The sequence below is a fragment of the Aethalodelphis obliquidens genome, unplaced genomic scaffold (genome assembly GCF_003676395.1).
Source record: "Aethalodelphis obliquidens isolate GAN/ISIS:26980383/991018 unplaced genomic scaffold, ASM367639v1 scaffold55, whole genome shotgun sequence".
In the NCBI taxonomy this organism is placed as follows: Eukaryota; Metazoa; Chordata; class Mammalia; order Artiodactyla; family Delphinidae; genus Aethalodelphis; species Aethalodelphis obliquidens.
The window spans coordinates 3,349,114-3,368,128 of NW_020837999.1; positions in this window are offsets into that span (position 1 = coordinate 3,349,114).

Sequence of the window (19,015 nt, forward strand, 5' to 3'; positions counted from 1 at the left end):
TTTCCTCCCAAACCTGTTCCCTTTTCAGAATATCCTGTCCCCATAAATGATGCCACCATCAATGCAGTTGTTCAAGCCTAAAGCCCTCAATTCATGAACAGGTACTGCCATATCTATTGCATTCATTTGTTCAGTTAGCATTTACAGTTGATTCTCATTATTTGAGGCAGTTATGTGCTATAAAGTTGCTGAGAACACCGATTCAGTGAATTTTGAACCATTGCTTCTAGGGAAATTACAGGGTTAGGTTCCTGTGAGCCTCTGGTCAAACATTTTTGCCAACTGCTCAATACATTCTGTGTGTGTTTCTGTTTAAAGACACCTTCTTTAATGTATATTGTTGATTCAGTAACACTGAAATCATGGCCAACAGCCCTATCACTCATGCCTGAATGAAGTTTATCTAACACATGTATTTTCTCCATAAGGCACATCACACCCTTCTTGCACTTAGGAACACTAGAAAGCACTTGAGTACTACACTTGGGGACCATATTAAGCAGGAAAGGTACCAATAAAAAGCACAAAAATGAAAAAAGTGGCACTAAGTACACAAGGAAAAGGACACCTCTATACGGTATGAGAGCTGAAACAAGAAGGCAAAACGTTGCCTTGTTGGACCTCAGCCAGGAACAAGTGTGATAGGCAACTCAAAATTTTCACCTGTTTGCAAATGCCCATGTCTGTGAATGAGGGCAAAAGTGCCACAAGTATCGATTTGGGGGTTTCATTTAGTGAGTAGGTGAATTTGCCAATATGGAACCTGTAAATAATGAGAGTCCACTGTGTTCATATTTATATACCAGATGCTGTGCTAGTGAAGATATGCTGCTAAGCAAAACACACGTGGCCTCTTCCATCATGGAATATACTCATTCTGACTCTGGAGTATAATTTAAACTCATCTGCTTTTCTCAAATTCTTCCCTCAACTACTCTAGTTCTTACCACCAATATTTCTCACTGGGGCAATTACTTGTTAAGTGACCTCCTTCAATTTTGCCCCTTCCAATCCATTTTCCAAACATGGCCAGAGTCACCCCTTCAAGCATGCATTGAATTATGCCGCCATCTGCTTTTTATCCTTTAATGGCTTGCTACTCAGATGTCTACTGTGGCAGCAGCCTGGTTTACCTCTGCAATCTCATCTCAAACCACAGCCTCCCTTCACTCATGCTCCCGTTATGCTGACATCCTTTCGGATCCTGTGTGTGGCCAGGCTCTTTCCTGCCTCTGAAACTCTGCACATGCCTTTCTCTTTGTCTGTGCCCAGAGCACTAAGCAAACTTCTGTCTATCTCAGGTCGAATATAAACTCTATCCTCTCAGAAAAGCCTTCCTTGAACATAAGGTCTGCCCTGTTATACTCCATATAAATATACCTTGTTTATTAATTTTTTTAAAACACATTATTTTATAACATACCTATATTTTTGCTTGCTTACTAGTTTACTATGTCACCCCACTAGACTTTAATTCCATGAGGACAGAGATCATGTTTGTTCTGTTTACTACTCAGTCCTTGTACCTAGTACAGTGCCTGATTACAGTAACCATGTAATCAATATTGTGAATGAATGGATTTAGTGAATCCATGAATGAATAGCTTAGAATGTCAGAGGGCCACTGTATACTGGCTTGTACCAGCTAAGATAGAGAAGCCCCAGTATTGTCTTCATTCAAATTTCTTTTGCTATTTCCAATCATCCTAGGCAGCTGTATTCTAGTTCTTACTCTGGATTTGTAATTTAACATTTTTGTTAGGTCTAATAAGCAGAACCAGATATTTGTCATAGCAACCTACCTTCTTGGAGCAGGTTCCCAGGGCTCACTGCATCACCATCATCCTAGAAAGTATTCCTGATGCTCTCCTAGCCAGTCAGTTCCTTTGGGGGCTCCCTTCAGACAATCCTACATCCTCGCACATTCACCAGCCAGTGTATCTGGTTTACTTTAGGTCCTCTCACAGGTGAGCAAGAGCTGTCATGCAGACCAAATCTTCTGAACCATCCCCTGAATCAAAGCTGCCCTGTCAATCATCTGTGACCCTGAAATACTCTGAGTTGCACAAAGGAGAACTGGTATCAATGGTCAGAAATTTCAGAAAGTCCTCTTTGGACCCAATATAAGGAAGAACTTTTAAAGTCAGCTGACTGAAGACAGAATAGGCTGCTTGAGTAGGTAGTGAGAACTCAGTCCTTCCAGGTGCTGAAGGGCTACTGTCTGGAATGCTGGAGAGAGGATGATTGTATTTGATGAGTTGATAACCTTAGAGATTTCAGATTCTGATCTGTGGACCACCTGCATCAGAATCATCTGTGGATGGTTGCAGGGCAATGGGGTTGAGTAGTGCACTGGATAAGTGGTACAGCCACATATGGTGGCCCTGGTATGCTTGTTAAAAACCACTTCCTGGACCCCACCCCAACCTTTGACATAGATTCTCTGGAGGATACAACATGGGGACTCTCTGAAGCTTGAAAATTCTGGCCTAGACAATCTCTTAAGGTTATGTCCTACCTTTAGATTTTGGCCTTGTGAACCCATAATTATATATTCAACATTCATTCAACAAATGCTGATGGAAAGCTTCTAAGTGTCAGTCACTGTTCTTGGCTTTAGATATTGTGATGATTAATTTTTTGTGTCAACCTGTCTAGGCTATGGTACCCAGTTATTTAATTAAACACTTACCTAGGTGTTGCTGTGAAAGTAGTTTGTAGATGTGGTTAACAATTATAATCAGTTTAAGTAAAGATAAAATGGATGGGCCTCATCTAATCAGTTAAAACCTTTAATTGCCAAAACAGGCTTTCTGCAGGAGTAGAAATTCTGCTTCAAGACTAAAGCATCAACTCTTGCTTGAGTTTCCAGCCTGTTGGTATGCCTTACAGATTTTGGACTTGCCGGACCTCACAGTTGCATGAGCCAGTACCTTAAAATAAATCTCTCAAATATATTCTTGAAGATAAAAAAAATCTATCTCTCTATAGATACATGTATGTATCTGTTTCTCTGGAGAACTCTGCTTGATCCAGAGATACAGCAAAGAACGACACAATGTGTCTGATCTCATGAAGCTTAAATTTTAGGTTCCACAGAGGGCTATTATGTTTTCAGTGGTTTAAGATTTACTAAAACTTTTTTATGACTCAGCATATGGTCTCCTCTGATGAACATAACCATATGCTTGAAAAGAATATGTATTCTGAAGTTGTAGGTCAAGGTGGTTGAAAATCTGGTTTAGATCATCTGTGTCTCTCCTGATGTTGTTTTTTTTTTCATTTAAGAGTTCTATTGGCTGTTGAGAGATGTGTGTTAAAATATCCTACTATGTTGCAGAATTGTCTATTTCTCCTTTAATTCTGTAAATTTTTGGTTTATATTTTTTATAGCTCTGCTATCAAGCACATGCCACATTGATGATTGTTATATCTTGATAAATTGATCCATTTATCATTTTGAAATGTCCTTTATCTTTAATGTTACTTTTAATCTTGAAGTCTATTTTATCAGATATTAAAATAACCACTCTGGACTTCTTACTTATTACTATCTGCCTAGTATATATTTTTCCATCCACTTACTTTCAATCTATCTACTTACTTCTTTTTCAAGTGGAATCTCTTATAGGCAACATATAGTTGGGTGTTGATTTTTTAAATCTTTTCTTACCATCTCTGACTTATATTGAGGTGTTTAGTCCATTAAGCTTAATGCAATTTTTGTTTGGATTTTGGTCTGCCTTTTATTATTTTTTCTCCTTGTGCAATTCGTTTTTCGTTCCTTTGTTTCTCCTTTCATTCTTTCTTTTGAATTAAATAATTTTTAGAATGCCACATTAACTTACCTGTTAAATTACATTTTAAAAACATTTTTTTTGGTGTGGTGGTTCTAGGAACTATAATATAAATTCTCAATTTTTCACAATGAAGTAAGAATTAATATTGTACCAATTCATGTAAAATGTGGAAACTTTGCAACTATATAGGTTCATTTACCTCCCCCAACCATGCCTTTATTGCTATGGTTGTCATATATATTAAATCTAGATAAACCCTATAAGACTGTGTTATATAACCCTGTATGTTCTAGTTTTTTAATTAAAAGGAAAATAGTATTTTATATTTATGTATATATTTGCTATTTCCAATGTTCTTTATTCCTTCCTAAGGATCTGAGTTTCTATCTGGTATCATTTTCTTTTAGACCAGAGAGCTTCCTTTACCATTTATTATAGTGTAAATTTGCTGGTGATGAGTTCTCATTTTAAAAAAGTATCTGAAAATGCCTTAATCTTGCCTCATTCTTGAAGTGTATCTTTGTTCAGTACAGAAGTCTGGGTTAACGGTTTTCTCTGAGCACTTTAAAAGTGTTGATCCATTATCCTTTGGCTTGTAAAGTTTTCAACAGGAAGGCTACGGTAATTCTTATTTTTTGTTCTTCTGTACGTAATGTGTTGTTTCTCTCTGTCTTCATCCAAGGTTTTCTCATAAAGTTTTGCAGTTGATGGTGATATGCCTTGGCAGGGTATAATTATTTTACTCAGGGCCCTGAGATTCTTAAATCTGTCATCAAATTTGGGAAAATTTCGGCCATTATTTCCTCAAACATTTTTCTTCTGCCACATTGTTACACCCCTCATATTCTGGCAGTCCAGTTATGTCCAGTTATACATTGGATGTTTTGATATTTTCCTCGGCTCTAGCTTTTTTTTTTTTTTTTAAAAAATCATTTCCCCCTTACTCTTCAGATTAGATCATTTCTATTGATCTATCTTCAAGTTCCCTGACTTTCCTCCGTCATCTCATTCTGCTGTTAAGCCCATCCTGTGACTTTTTAAATTTCAGAATCTGTTTTTTTCCTGGTGCAGAATTTAAAGTTTTTAAAAATAGTTTCTCTGCCGAGATTTCCTATCTCTTGTTCACTGTGAGCATATTTGACTTCATATCGCTGAGCATAGTTATAATAGCTGCTTTAAAGTCCTCCTCTGAAAGTGAACCCTCCTACACTGTTGATGGGAATGTAAATTGGTGCAGTTACTATGGAACACAGTATGGAGGTTCCTTAAAAACTAAAAATAGAATTACCATATGATATAGCAATCCCACTCCTGGGTGTATATCCGGAAAAGACAAAAATTCTAATTTGAAGATACATGCACCGCAGTGTTCATAGCAACACTATTTACAATAGCCAAGACGTGGAAGCAACCTAAATGTCCATCAACAGATCAATGGATAAAGAAGATGTGGGAGATACACCCCCCCACACATATATACAATGGACTATTACTTAGCCATAAAGAAGAATGAAATAATGCCATTTGTAGCAACATAGATGGACCTAGAGATTATCATATTAAGTGAAGTAATCAAAAACAATATCACATGATATCACTTATATGTGGAACCTAAAAAAAATGAGCCAAATGAACTTACTTATAAAACAGGAACAGACTTAGAAAACAAATTTATGGTTATCAAAGGGGAAAGTGGGGGAAGGGGTAAATTAGGAGTTTGGGATTAGCAGATACACACTACTATATATAAAGTAGGTAAACAAGAAGGACCTACTGTTGGAAATGCAAAAGAATATGAATATATATATATATATATATATATATGAATCACTTTGCTGTACACCAGAAACTAATACGACATTGTAGATTAACTATACATCAATAAAAGTAAATAAATAAAAAATCCTTCTCTGCTAATTCCAACATCTGTGCCAACTTGTTAATCTCTGTTGATAACTTTTTCTCTTGCTTTTCAAATTTTCATGGTCCTTAGAACATCAAATAATTTTTATTTTACCCACAACATTGTGGCTGTTTTGCTGTGGACACTCCAAATTAAGTCATATACCTCTGAAGGATGTTGACTTTTTGTTTTAGCAGGCAATTAATTTGGTTGGATTTAAACTGCAAATTTCTGTCTGTTGGCCAACAGCCAGGTCTCGTTTTATCCTTAGCGGAACTGCTTTTGAGTCTGTCTGGCACTGCATAGTTCAAGGGCAAGCCAGAGATTTGGGTAGGGTAGAGTTTATGTACAGGATTTGGTGCCCCATCTCTCTGGATCTTTTGTTTGTGAGATTCCCTCTTTCCAGTGGCTGTAGTTGCACCAAACTCTATCCTCTGGTTCTTCAGGCCAGAAAGATTGTTTTTCTGTTTTGATTACTTTAAACTACCTTATAAAATTCTGGCTCATTCTTTTTTTTTTTTTTTATTATTGAAGTCTAGTTGATTTACAGTGTTGTTTAGTTTCAGGTATGTATACAGCACAGTGATTCAGTTATACATATCTGTATCTAATATCTAAATCTATATCTGTACTTTTTCAGATTCTTTTCCTTTATAGGTTATTACAAGGTATTGAGTAGAGTTCCCTGTGCTATACAGTAGGTCCTTGTTGGTTATCTATTTTATATATTGTAGTGTGTATATATTAATCTCAAACTCCTAATTTATCCCTCCCCCCCACCCTTTCCCCTTTGGTAACCATAAGTTTGTTTTCTATGTCTGTGGGTCTATTTCTGTTTTGTAAATAAGTCAGTTGTATCTTTTTTTTTTAGATTCCACATATAAACAATATCATATGATATTTGTCTTTCTCTGTCTGGCTTACTTCACTTAGTGTGATAATCTCTAGGTCCATCCATGTTGCTGCAAATATTTTTTCTTTTTCATGGCTGAGTAATATTCCGTTGTATAGATATACCACATCTTCTTTATCCATTCATCTGTTGATGGGCACTTAGGTTGCTTCCATGTCTTGGCTATTGTTAATAGTGCTGCAGTGAACATTGGGGTGCATGTATTTTTTTGAATTATGGTTTTCTCTTGATATTACTAGCTCATTCTTAAAGTTGTAAAAATGGGAAACTCACTTCATGCAATTTCCTTCTTCAAAGTCTTGCTGCCCCTGTAGCATTTGCTTGCTTTTGTTTTTCACTTTCCAGTCTTCAGGTTATTTTTTTTTTCCTTTTTGGATTTTATCCAGAGTTTATAGTTGTTATCTGAGGGAAGGTTGGTATGATAGGAGCATGGTGTTTATTGGGGCACACTGGAAGTGACACTCTTTGAGATTTGGACAGACGTAGCTCCCAGCCCTCATGAAGTGGGTGCCTCTTGGGATAAATGGAAATGAAGGACAGAGTCAAGGGTCAAGGTTGTGGTGAGACCACCTAAGAGGGTCAGAGGCACACATTTGTTGTAGTATCATGTTGCTGACCTTCATATCAGGCATTTGGTAGAAATTAATGAAGAGGAAAGTGTCTCTGCCATCTGTGTGTGGTGGTAATTGGGGTTAGAAGAAAGAAAATGCTTGGGTTTGGTAGACAGAGTGATGAGGATCAACTCTGCCCTACAACTTACTTGGTTTGTGACAATGGGTACAAGTTATCTAAAATTCCTCATTGGAAAAACTGATGTAATGATTCCTATCCTGCCTTTTTGGTTGTGCAGATTCAATAGGATAAAGTGCTTAGGGGCCCCTGCCACTTAACAAGGTACTCAACATTGCTTCCACCTCTTCTTTGTACTTTGGGAAATGGCCTCCTTTGCCTTGAAGTACACGTCTCCCCATGTGATAGTGGAGAGAACTGAAGTTTAGTCTGCATCCCTGATGTTTACACAGCAGGATTTCATTGGGTTCTAGAGTTAATTTTTATTAAAATAAAAAAAAAACCCTACAGTAGATGAGCATGGTCTTTGAAGTCAGAGACCTGGTTTGAATCCCAGCTTTGCCAATTCCACACAATATAACTTGGGCCAATTATTTTCTCTGAGCCTCAGTTTTCTATCTGTGAAATAGGAATAATAGAAAACATTCCACATAGGGTTTTAGGAAGATTACATGAGATCACATACATAATGCTCCTAAATCATCCATCAGGGCCCGGTACATTCATTCAGGGCCTGGTACATTCATTCAGGGCCTGGTACATTCATTCAGCATTCAGTAGATGTTAGTTATTGTCATTATCATTGTTATTTGTTTAATAAAAATGGGGGCTAACATAAAACCATTGATTTTTAAAACTGGGGAATACTCACTGGGAAGAAGGAAGAGCCAAAGGAAGTTGTGGGTGAGGGTAGGAGGAAGTTTATTTTCGTAAGTGGGAAGAAAAGGGGTTTCTTTTTCTTTTAATTTTTAAAAACTATTTATTTTTGGCTGCGTTGGGTCTTCGTTGCTGCGTGCAGGCTTTCTCTCTAGTTGCGGCGAGCAGGGGCTATTTTTCGTTGCAGTGCACAGACTTCTCATTGTGGTGGCTTCTCTTATGGAGCACGGGCTCTAGGCACATGGGCTCAGTAGTTGTGGCTCACAGGCTCAGTAGTTGTGGCTCGTGGACTCTAGAGCGCAGGCTCAGTAGTTGTGGCACGCAGACTCAGTCGCTTCATGGCATGTGGGATCTTCCTGGACCAGGGTTCGAACTCATGTCCCCTGCATTGGCAGGTGGATTCTTAACCACTGTGCCACCAGGGAAGTCCCAAGGGGTGTATTTCGACAGTAAGGCTAAACTGCCCATGGGAGAGAAATTAACGTGGGAAAACCTTGTGGAATTTTGCCCTTGGAGTAAGTCAGGCCCACTGTGGGCCTCTGCCTCAAGGGTTAAAGATGAGATTAAATATTTAATGTCCATTTATAATTAGGTCCTTAGAGGTCCTATGGAGCGTTTCACTAACACAGTCATTTTTCTCTCTCTATTTACATTTCCAGCTCTACGGGTAAAAGCATTGATTCTACAGTCTGATGTGCCTGTGTGGAATGATAGATAGTTCCTTAGCAAAATCATAGCTCAATTATTCAACATTTGCAGGTTTAGAGGACAGAGGGTGGCCATAGAGTCCTAGAGCATCTGTTTGTAGCCCTCAGCCAGGACTGGGATTGAAGGAGGCACAGCATTTTTCCAGGTTGCTGAGGAAGCGGATCTCTTGTAATTTGCATGGCACACAGAAGCGGACATCATCCACCTTCACTTGAACGGCTATAAAACTCTCATTTGGATGAGCATCCCTCTAGGTGTTTAATGACTCTTTGCCGTAGATCACCCATTTGCCTTCCAATGCTACAACTTCAAGTCATTCTGCACAATCTTCCTTAGCTCTGCACCTAAATACTTATTCACATTTGTGTTTCACTAAATGTTTTGGTAAGAAAAGCAGGAGAGAGGCCAAAAGAGGAGGACCACATCTAGAGGAGCAGACAGCACTGATAACAGGTGGAGGAATTCAGAGGACCAGGAGCCTCTGCATCCTCGGCAGGAGCAGCAAAGGACAGAGGGAGTGGCAGGAGGGCCGAGTGCAGCCTCCAGGGCTTGTGGGATCAGCCTTCAGCTGCCCCACCTCGCTAAGCACATATCAGGCCTGAAGCTAACAAGCTGGCCCTCAGTACTCTGTCCTTCCACATGAGTTATTGATCTATTTGACTTATTTGAACTATGTCTCTAGCTCTGGGGCCTCTGAATCTATTCCAAACTACTACCTGACATGTCCTGGAAAATCAGAGATTCCCTTCTAAAGGATGCCAGGTCAGAAAGTTGGCGCTCTGCACTGGAAACTGGGGACCCAACCATGAACTTCTTGTGAGTCCTTGAGGAAAATCCACTTTCCGTGTCATGCCTCAGCTTCTCTGTTTTATAATATCCGCCTTGGCACCTACCCGCTCTCGGGTGAGGACAGGCACAGTTCCCGGGGAGGCCATCTGACCTCTCCACCTCCCTCACTTCCCATAGGTACTTTAACCAAGTTGGTAACAGAAAAACTTGGTCCCCACTCTGGACCCTGTCCCCTCTTACGTTTCCTGTCTTATCAAAGGGCCCCGCCATCCCCTCAGTGAAAGCATCTTCTGAGGTCCCACCTCTCCCTCCTGAACCTCTGCCCTCAGTCACTCCTGTACACTTGTTGAGTCTACCTCATCTATATTTCTAAAATGTATCTACTTCTCCAAAACTCCACAGCCACTCACTTGGTTCAGACCAGAGTCATTTCTTGCCTAGGTGACAATAATCCTAATTCTTTTCCTTATCTCCAGCCTTGCTCCCTGTACCCCTTGCTCTCCCAACCCGAATGATATTCTGAAATGTGAACTGCATCCTGTTGGTTCCTGCTTAAAACTTTTGAGTGGTACCCTGCTGTCACCAGGTTAAGGTCCAAACACTTTGGATTTTAAGATCCCATAGCCTTCAGTCGGGCCCCTGCTGACACCTCAGGCCTTTCCACTCATTATATCCTGCCTTCCCGCTCAAGCCCACACTGGACTCCAGTCTAGAGAAACCACTGACAGAGCTCTTTCTTGTTTCCCGATGGTCCCTCTGCCTCTGGGCACTCTTCTCCTCCATCTCTCCCACACCACTTCCCTTAGTCTGTGATTTCCCTTATCTTGCAGGTTTCCACTTTGGTATGACTTCCTCAGGGATGTCTCCCTTGGACTTTCATAGCCCGGATGCAGCACCCCTCATGTGTGTGTTTATATCCTGTGCTTCATCTGTCATATAGTCCTTCATCATTATAGCAAGCGCTTTTGACTCGTATGAATTCAACAAACCGTGAGCCCTGAGAAGTCTGGGCCACATCTGCCTGGCTCACCTCCATATGTCCACCTCCTAACATGGTGCCTGGCACAGAACAGGGGCCTGAGACATATTTCCTAAATAAAGTAAAGAGAAAGAGTTACTCAAATATAGGCTCTGTTTTTCTGAGTGGAGGAAATTTGTTATTAATTAAAGAAGAACCATATAAGGTCATTTTTATTCCAAAAGGTCATTGGCGTTTCTCTAATACCCAGTGCACTTTTCCAGGGAATAGGAAGGAGACGACATTTGTCACTCGCCCCTGCAAACGTTGTCTGGAAGGCTTGTCTCGTAAGATTGGCTGTGTTAGTTTGTGGGAGTCCAGCCTTGCAGGCGGAAAATGGATTTCGAGAAAATTTGAGGTCTGTCAACTTCTCATTTTCTAGTAGGCCCGAGAGGGAGAGGGTCTGGGAGAAATGGGCCCTTAGTGGGCCAGTGTGATCCTTCTATGTCTCTGGGCAACTAAGTTCAGAAAGGGTCTGGCCAACCCCAGTCACCCCGACAACGCACAGGGAGTGAGTGCTGAGCCTCAGAACCAGCTGGCAGCTCAGTTCCCTCTATTCGGGAATGACAAGGCTGGGCCCTTGGGGTCCTCACAGGCTGCCAGCGTGGGTCTCATCCATAGTGTCTGATTGCTGCCCTGCTGCTGGGAGAACAGAAAACAGTGGCATGTCAGCATGGAGGACAGGCCAACTGGGAAGACCGGATTGGGAAAGAAAACTTTTTATTCTGTCACCTGATTTAAAATTAAGGGGACGTGGTGAGATCACAGGAACTAGATTAAAGAAAATATCTGTGGCTCTGTTGTGTACTATAGAGCTGGTCTAACTGTGGCAACAACATTCGGGGTTTTTATAGCACCTTTCTTCCCTAGGGTGCAAGGTGCTTTATTGTCTATCAACAGGATTTCAACTGAATGGGTTCTCCTATGACCTCAATTCTGGTATCTGTAGCATTTGTTTTTTAAAAAAATTATTATTATAGTGCATGGAAAAATAAATTGAGAAATTGTATTGGCATGAACAGAGGGCTAGATAAGGGTGTGTGTGTGTGTGTGTAGGTGTGTGTAGGTGTGTGTGTGTGTCTGTGTGACTATGTTAAATTCAACCATTAAATATTAGCTGGAATAGGAAGATATACAATGAACAGAAGGGAGCTAAAGAAATAAGAACCACTTTTGCATAAATCATTACAATTCAGTTGTGGCTTTGTTGGGAAATCAAGACCAGATCATACTTTGGAAACAGTGAATACTTAGGAGAGAGGGTTTCTCTCTTATGCTCAAAGGCTGATGTTTCTTTTCAGAAGAAAATCTTTCCCTGTCCTTGAAAGTCATCAGCAAATGAGTAAATATGAAACATGTAAAATGGTTTCATATGAAGCCATCATAATGACTGAACCATTTTTTCTGGGTTTTTGAGACTGAATCTAAGCCAACACTGATGAGATTGCCTCTACTTAGACTTCTGTAAGTAGTGTGATTAGAAATAGTGGGAACCATGTTAGAAAAAAAGGCAATAAGCATTCATACTGTTTCAATGAAGCTGTTTACTGAAGGAAAAAGAAAACAGTTAATGAAACAGTAAACCTAAATATATATTTAGGTGCAGAGCCAAGGAAGATTGTTGAGAATGACTTAAGTTATAGTATTGGAAGGCAAATAGGTGATCTATGACAAATAGTCATTAAATACTTAGAAGGATACTCATCCAAATGGGGGTTTTATAGCAGTTCAATGTAAGGTGGGTGATTTCTGATTCTGGCCAAGATGGAGTAACAGAGGCTAAATTTGCCCACTCTCATGGAACAACTAAACAGTTGGGTAATTTGTATGAAACAATTGTTTGTAAGATGTTAGACATCAGAGAAAAAGAACAGTGATCCCTGAGAGATAGGAAACAAATTTTGTGTCTCATGATTATCTCAGTGTACTACCAAGAGAGATCTTTCAGGTCATGGCATAGGATGGGTAAATGCAGGAAAATCTTGGTGGTCTCCCTGGATTGAGGAGACAGAACTGGGAGTCTGGGGAGGCCAATGTGGCTAGAGTTTTGCAGGGTAGAGTGTTCTGAGGAGGGAGTTGCAGAGAGAGCTTCGGAGATCTGCAGAGAATCTCCTTGTGTCTTCAAGTAGATAATGGTCAGCACATGCTTATAAGGAAACTGCCTGAAGCTGGGAAAAGAATAACTTGAAATGATTAGAAGGAACAATCTCCAAAACTCACACAAACTGTTCCCACCAGAGTGGAAAATCTCATAATTCATGTGATATCAGGAAGAGTAGTCAGAAGTATCCTGCCCCAGTAGTGGGTTGACATTGTCCTAGACTAAGCACTGCTCTGGTTCTACCTAACAAAGCTTAAAAAAATGGCCAGAAAGGATCAAACTGTTTTGAAGTAAATTAATGGTGAAGCAGAAGAAAATTCAAAAATATTAATAGAAGTACAAAAATATCCAACACCCAATAAGATAAAATTCATAATTCTGGCATTCAATAAGAAATTACCAGGTCTGCAAAGGAGCAAGAAAAGATATCCATACTCAGAAAAATCAGTCAAAACCAACCCAGAAATGGTATAGATGACAAAATTATTAGACAAAAGCATTCTGTATGCTCAAGCTAGAGAAAAGATTGAGTGTATTAAGGATTGTATAACAGAAAATATAAAAAAGAACTTCTAGAGGTAAAAACCACAATTTCTGAGATGAAAAATACACTAGAGAGGCCTAATGGCAGATGAGACAATGCAGAAGAAAATGTTATTGATCATGAAAAGACAGAGTAGAAACTATTAGAAATGAAGCAGAGAAAAAAAGACGGGAAAAAATAATAGAGCATCAGTTAACTGTGGTATACTTCCAGTGTCCTAGGGTACATGTAACTGGAGTCCTTAAAGAGAGGAGAACAAAGCACCAAAAGAATTTGAAGGCATAATGGCCAACTATTGTCCAAATTTGATGAAAACTATAGACCCATAATTCCAAGTTTCAACAAAAGCCCAAGAAATGTGAATAAAAGTACACCAAAGCACATCATAATCAAATTGTTTATAAATCAGTGATAAAGAGAAAAATCCTATAAGCAGCTGGAGAAAAAGCATGTCTTATGTATAGAAGAAAAAAGTTAAGGATGACAATAGATTTCTCATCAAACATGCAAGAGGAAAAACTAAAGCAGCTTTTAAAGAACTGATGGAAAACAACTGTCAGCTTACAATTTTATACCCAGCAAAAATGTTTCAAAACCAAGGCTAAATAAAGATTTGTCAGATATACATAAGCTGAAAAAAACTAGTTACTAACATATTCTTATACAGAGAGGAAATCCTCAGGCACAAGGGAAATGATACAATGGAAATCTGGATCTACACAAAGGAATGAAGAGTATTGGACATGGTCACTATGTGGGTAAATATAAGACTTTAAACGATTATTTTAATTTCTTTAAAAGAAAATGGTCAGTTAGAGCAAAAATAATAACAATGTATATTGGAGTTCATAACATATATAGAGGCAAAATGTGTGAAAATATCACAAAGACTGGGAGAGAAAAATGAAATATTGTGGTTGTTAGGTTCTTTTAATATATATGAATTGGTATAACATTACTTGAAGGTAGTTAGGTTCTTTTAATATATATGAAGTGGTATAATATTACTTGAAGGTAGATGGTGATAAGTTAAAGACGTATATTACATAAACCTTAGAGCCACCCCTGAAATAATACTACAAAGAATTCTAGTTAGAAATCCAACAAGTTAGGCAATATGGAATCATAAGGGATACTCAACTAATCTCAAAGTAGGGATGATGGATATTGTCTTGTTTGAAGTGATGGTTTAATGAGTATATACATCTGACAAAGTTTATCAAATTATATACTTTAAATAAGTGCGTATTATTGCATGCCAGTTTTACCTTAATAAAGCTGTTAAAAAAGGTAAGATGGGTTTAACTACTCAACATATCTAAAATAAAATATTTATTTTTAAACAAAGTGTTCCATAGTTCAGATTAAAGTACCAGCAATACAACTCCACAATTTTGGAGAAAAAATTAGAATCACAGAAGCTGTGGCATTTACAAGAGCTAGAAGGTATCTTAGAAACCACCTAGCTCTCCTTCCCTACTTCACTTATATAGAAATGAAGGTCCAGATACGTAATATGAATTACTCCAACTTATCACCAATCATCCATGATGAGAGTGAACAATGACAATAATAAAAAAAAGGCAGTCCTTACTTAATTTGTTTATTTTCCTTTGAAACTCCCCAGGTGTAGCACTCCATAGGTTATAGGCAAAAGCACACCTATCATTGTGTCCTAGGGGAGGGAGAGGACAGTGTTTTGACTGAGTTGCTGGCGACTCAAGCTAACAGTGGAACAGCACTAGAGGTCCTAGGATTAGCAATAGCTGAATTATATAGTTAAAACCAAGGCAGCTTCCTTGTTACTGATAATCATGATCTTCTTGAATTCTTTAAGTAAGCAGCGTCTTCAAAGACCTAGGGTATTAAACTTCAAAAAAAAAAAAAGCACATTTGGGGAATTAACCCAATAAGTATGGTGCAGAGGGAAGAAGTATTAAAATCTATAACTAGATGGAATTTTGAACATCTGAATAGACACTATAATTAAAGCATAGTGGATTACAATTGCTCTGGAAAAGAAGATTAGAGATTGCTTGTTCTTTGCAAAGTGGATTTACAAAGGGTGGCTTAAAAACCTATGAGCAAAGAAAACCCTGACTTGGAAAGAAAAGGGACAGGAGGGAATCAAATGAGAATGTGCAACTCAAGTTAGGGCAGCCAAAGAGCAGAGTGAATTAATGTGAGCAAATGAGAATGAGAAAGGCTTTTCTGAATAACCAAGAAAAAATAGAGTTAAAGGAACAGAGAGGCTGATGGACGAAGATGATTATAAGATTAAAGAAGACTTTGAAGGTTGTTGAGGTAGAGCTAGATTCTCCCTCGCCCCCTCTGCCAACTCTAATAAGAGGAATGAAAATAAACTCGGACAATTAAAAGGCAATGAAGACTCCTCCAAGGGAGTGTTTGATAAAAAGCAGGAATGGAAAGCTTTGGCTTTCCATTAGGAAATAGCCCTGCTAATCAAAACTGGAAGGCAGTTCAGGATGGCGCTCGCTTTAGGAGGGTTTTTGGTGTTTGTGTAGAATTTAAATAAACTAGGAAATAAACTAGGAAAAATATCAGCCTTTGGAAAAGCTAGAAACATCTTTGTAGTAAGTGTCTGCCAAAGCTGATGCCAGTGTTTAGCAGAATAGTGGAATCGATTTGGACATAGGAAAAAATCTACAAAAGTTTGAAAAATAAACATTACTATAGTAGTTAAATAGCCTGATTGTTTAGGTATTTAAATTAAGTTAGGTCATGCTTTAACTCTTTTAAGCAAAATTATGAAGAAATGGACTATATGGTATGAACAGGGGAAATAAAATGATCTGTCATAAGCCCCTTTTCTAATAGAGCTGTGGAAATAAGCCCTGGTTGTCGTTTTCTAGGCTTAGGGCTTTAAGGAATTTAGACAACAAGCCCAAGTCTTTCTCCACATGTTGGAGCAACTACCTGCTTTACTTGATATCAGGGATCTAGGAATCCTACTTACCCTAAAACACTTCCATTCTCCATTTGCCAGGACCTTGGGATTCTCCAGGTACAACCCTTCATTGGATGAAAACATCCTTTCAGCCTAAATACAGTTATATTACCTGGGAGAGGTAAAATATATTGTCCTTCAGTATTACTTAATAAAGGGATTGATTTGGACTGATTTTCTTAAAGAATAAGAGATATAAAGGCTTAAAGAAATAATAAGAGCTAACATTTATTGAGTGCCAGGTACCATGCTAACTGATCCACATAAGATTATCTCATTAATCCTCTGGCCAATCCTTTGAAAAAGGTACAATATAATCCCACTTTGCTGATGGGAAAACAAAGGCACAAAGAAGTCTAGATAGTTGCCCAGGATCAAATAGCTCATGAAGAGTGGAGCTGATATTTAGAAGGATGTAGGGGACAGGACGCTATAGAGAAGAGAAGGGACCTGTCAATAAGGGAGGGGATCCTAAAACCCCAAATCCCCACCTCTCACAAGAAGCATCCTCTGACTTTCCTACACTTTGGTAGAGATCTTTATGTTCCCATTTTATGGTTAGATCATATATACCTAAAATTCTGTGATTCTGCAGTTAGAGTAGGGTCCTAGAAGAAAAAATGAGAAGATGGGTGAATTTATTGATGGGAGGTGGGGAAGAGATGGAGAAAGTGATTCAAGAGGCTCAGGCAGTGGGGAGGGCGCTTTGGCACCATTTAAAGGTGGCTGCAGTTATCAGCTACAAGGGCAGGGCTCAGTGCTGAATTCTGAGAGTTAGCTGGATGGTTTTCAGGAGAAACGACCACCGAGTAACCAGGAGGCAGAGCCCAACCCATTGCTAGGACAGTGGGAACCTAGAAACCCAAGTTAAAGCACGTGGGCAACAGGAGTTTGCAAACAGAGGTAAGCAGGTTGGGATGCACACACAGAATTGGAGGTAAGAAGAAACTGGAACAGCAAACAACCCCTAGAGTGTGATGACCGTGCACAGACCTGGCTAGGAAGAGCTGACGTTGCACAGGGCGGTTTCAGCATGAGCAGGCAAAGGTCTTTGGTCAGGGCTTGAGTCTATTTACAGAGCGTGGAGCAAAGGATGGGAAAGTGCCTGTCTGTACAAGGTACCAGAACTAGGCAGAACCCAGGGCCTCTCAGGCTGAACTTGCCAGGAAGGCCAGAAAAGAGGTCAGCCCTGGTGGTGGGCTGGGCATGGCCTATACCACCTAGAAGGGCTCTGAGACCCGTTGCAGAGGGTCACAGGAACAGAGAGCAGGATGTGGTATTATCTGAGGTCAGCTAAAGGAGGATTGAAAGCTCAGCAAACTTCCAAGCAAGTAAAGAGGTTCAAGCGAGATCAATCATAAAATACCCAGGAGAGCACTAAAGGAGCTCGGCTCAGACAAGGTCCCCTGTTGCATGAACTCTTTTCCTCCGGGCAGCTCCTAGAAACCCAGTTGCCCCTTCCTCAGGGTTTAGCCCAGAGGCACTAGAGGATCTCAGCTTGTTCAGGAAGCTCTGTGTCTCTTGGGAAGGGAGAGGGGAGGCATTCTCCACATTTACCTTGGTACACTGGAATCTGAATTTGGAGGGAGGCCATGGTCTTTGAGTGGAGTTCTTTGGGATATTTATTTCTGGGCTTTTTGGGGCTGGATCCTGCAAGAGTGCTGGTCATCCTGTAGCATATCATCTTCCCAGCTTGAGTCTTCTCATTTAATATCCAGTCCCTTCCCATTTTTCTAAGACAGACGTAGTGATCCAGTCATGTAAGCCTCTAGGAAAAGAATAACATTGGTTTATTGATTCCTTTACTCATTCATACAGTGAAGGCTTATTAAGAACCTATGAGGCATGGTGCCCTGGATATGATGGTGAGCTTGTTACATGCAACCCCTGCCCTCCAAGCACCTAACAGTGAAGAAGGCAAGACAGAGAAGTAAACAGCCGTCATGTGACTATGAGGTCAGTGGGATATGACAAGGACGCACACGAGTGCTGTGGGACAGCAGGCAAGAGGCATCTAACTCTGACCTGGAGGGTCAGGGGAGGTTCTAGGAGGTGGTCACTCTTGGTCTCTGGAACTTTCCTTAGTGGCTGCACTTCCTAACACATATTCTGGCACTGAATGCTCTACCACTTTCTAAATGAAACCCACCCCATAAACACAGGCAAGACTGTTGTCATCATAAACATTTACCTGAAACACACCAATGTATTATCTCTAAGGCCTGTGCATTTGTAAACATTATATCTCTAATTGTGGAATGAAAGATTATTTCCTGTTCAAAGGAATTTCAGGCTTCAGCAGTTAGTTATAATGGGTACTTTTTCTATATTTAAAAAAAATTGTGAGCAGGCGAGTATGCTGCTTGGAAAGTGAGCACGTGAAGTATGATTATAAAGGATGTAATCAGACCAGTTTCTTCTGTATATTCTAATACACCATCAAAATTAAAAGACAAATTCCAAACTGGAAAAAATATTTGCAGCACATGTGATAGATAAAAGAATTCTTTCCTCAATGCATAAAGACCATTTAAAAACCATTAAGGAAAACGACAGACAATCATGTAGAAATACGGGCGCAGGACTTGAGAAGACAATGTAGTTCTGTTAATTTACAGTCCTTTTACATCCACAACTCTAGTACATGAAGAAAACTCAGAATTGTTATGGAAAATTTACAAGAAAATTAATCTGACACATTATAGTGATAGACATATTATTATTATGTTGCATGATAATTAGACTTAATTTGCATAAAGGCTGTAATTAGTATTACTCTTAGCTAGCCAAAGTTTCAGTTCTTTTTCTCGTTTTTAAAGTTTCTT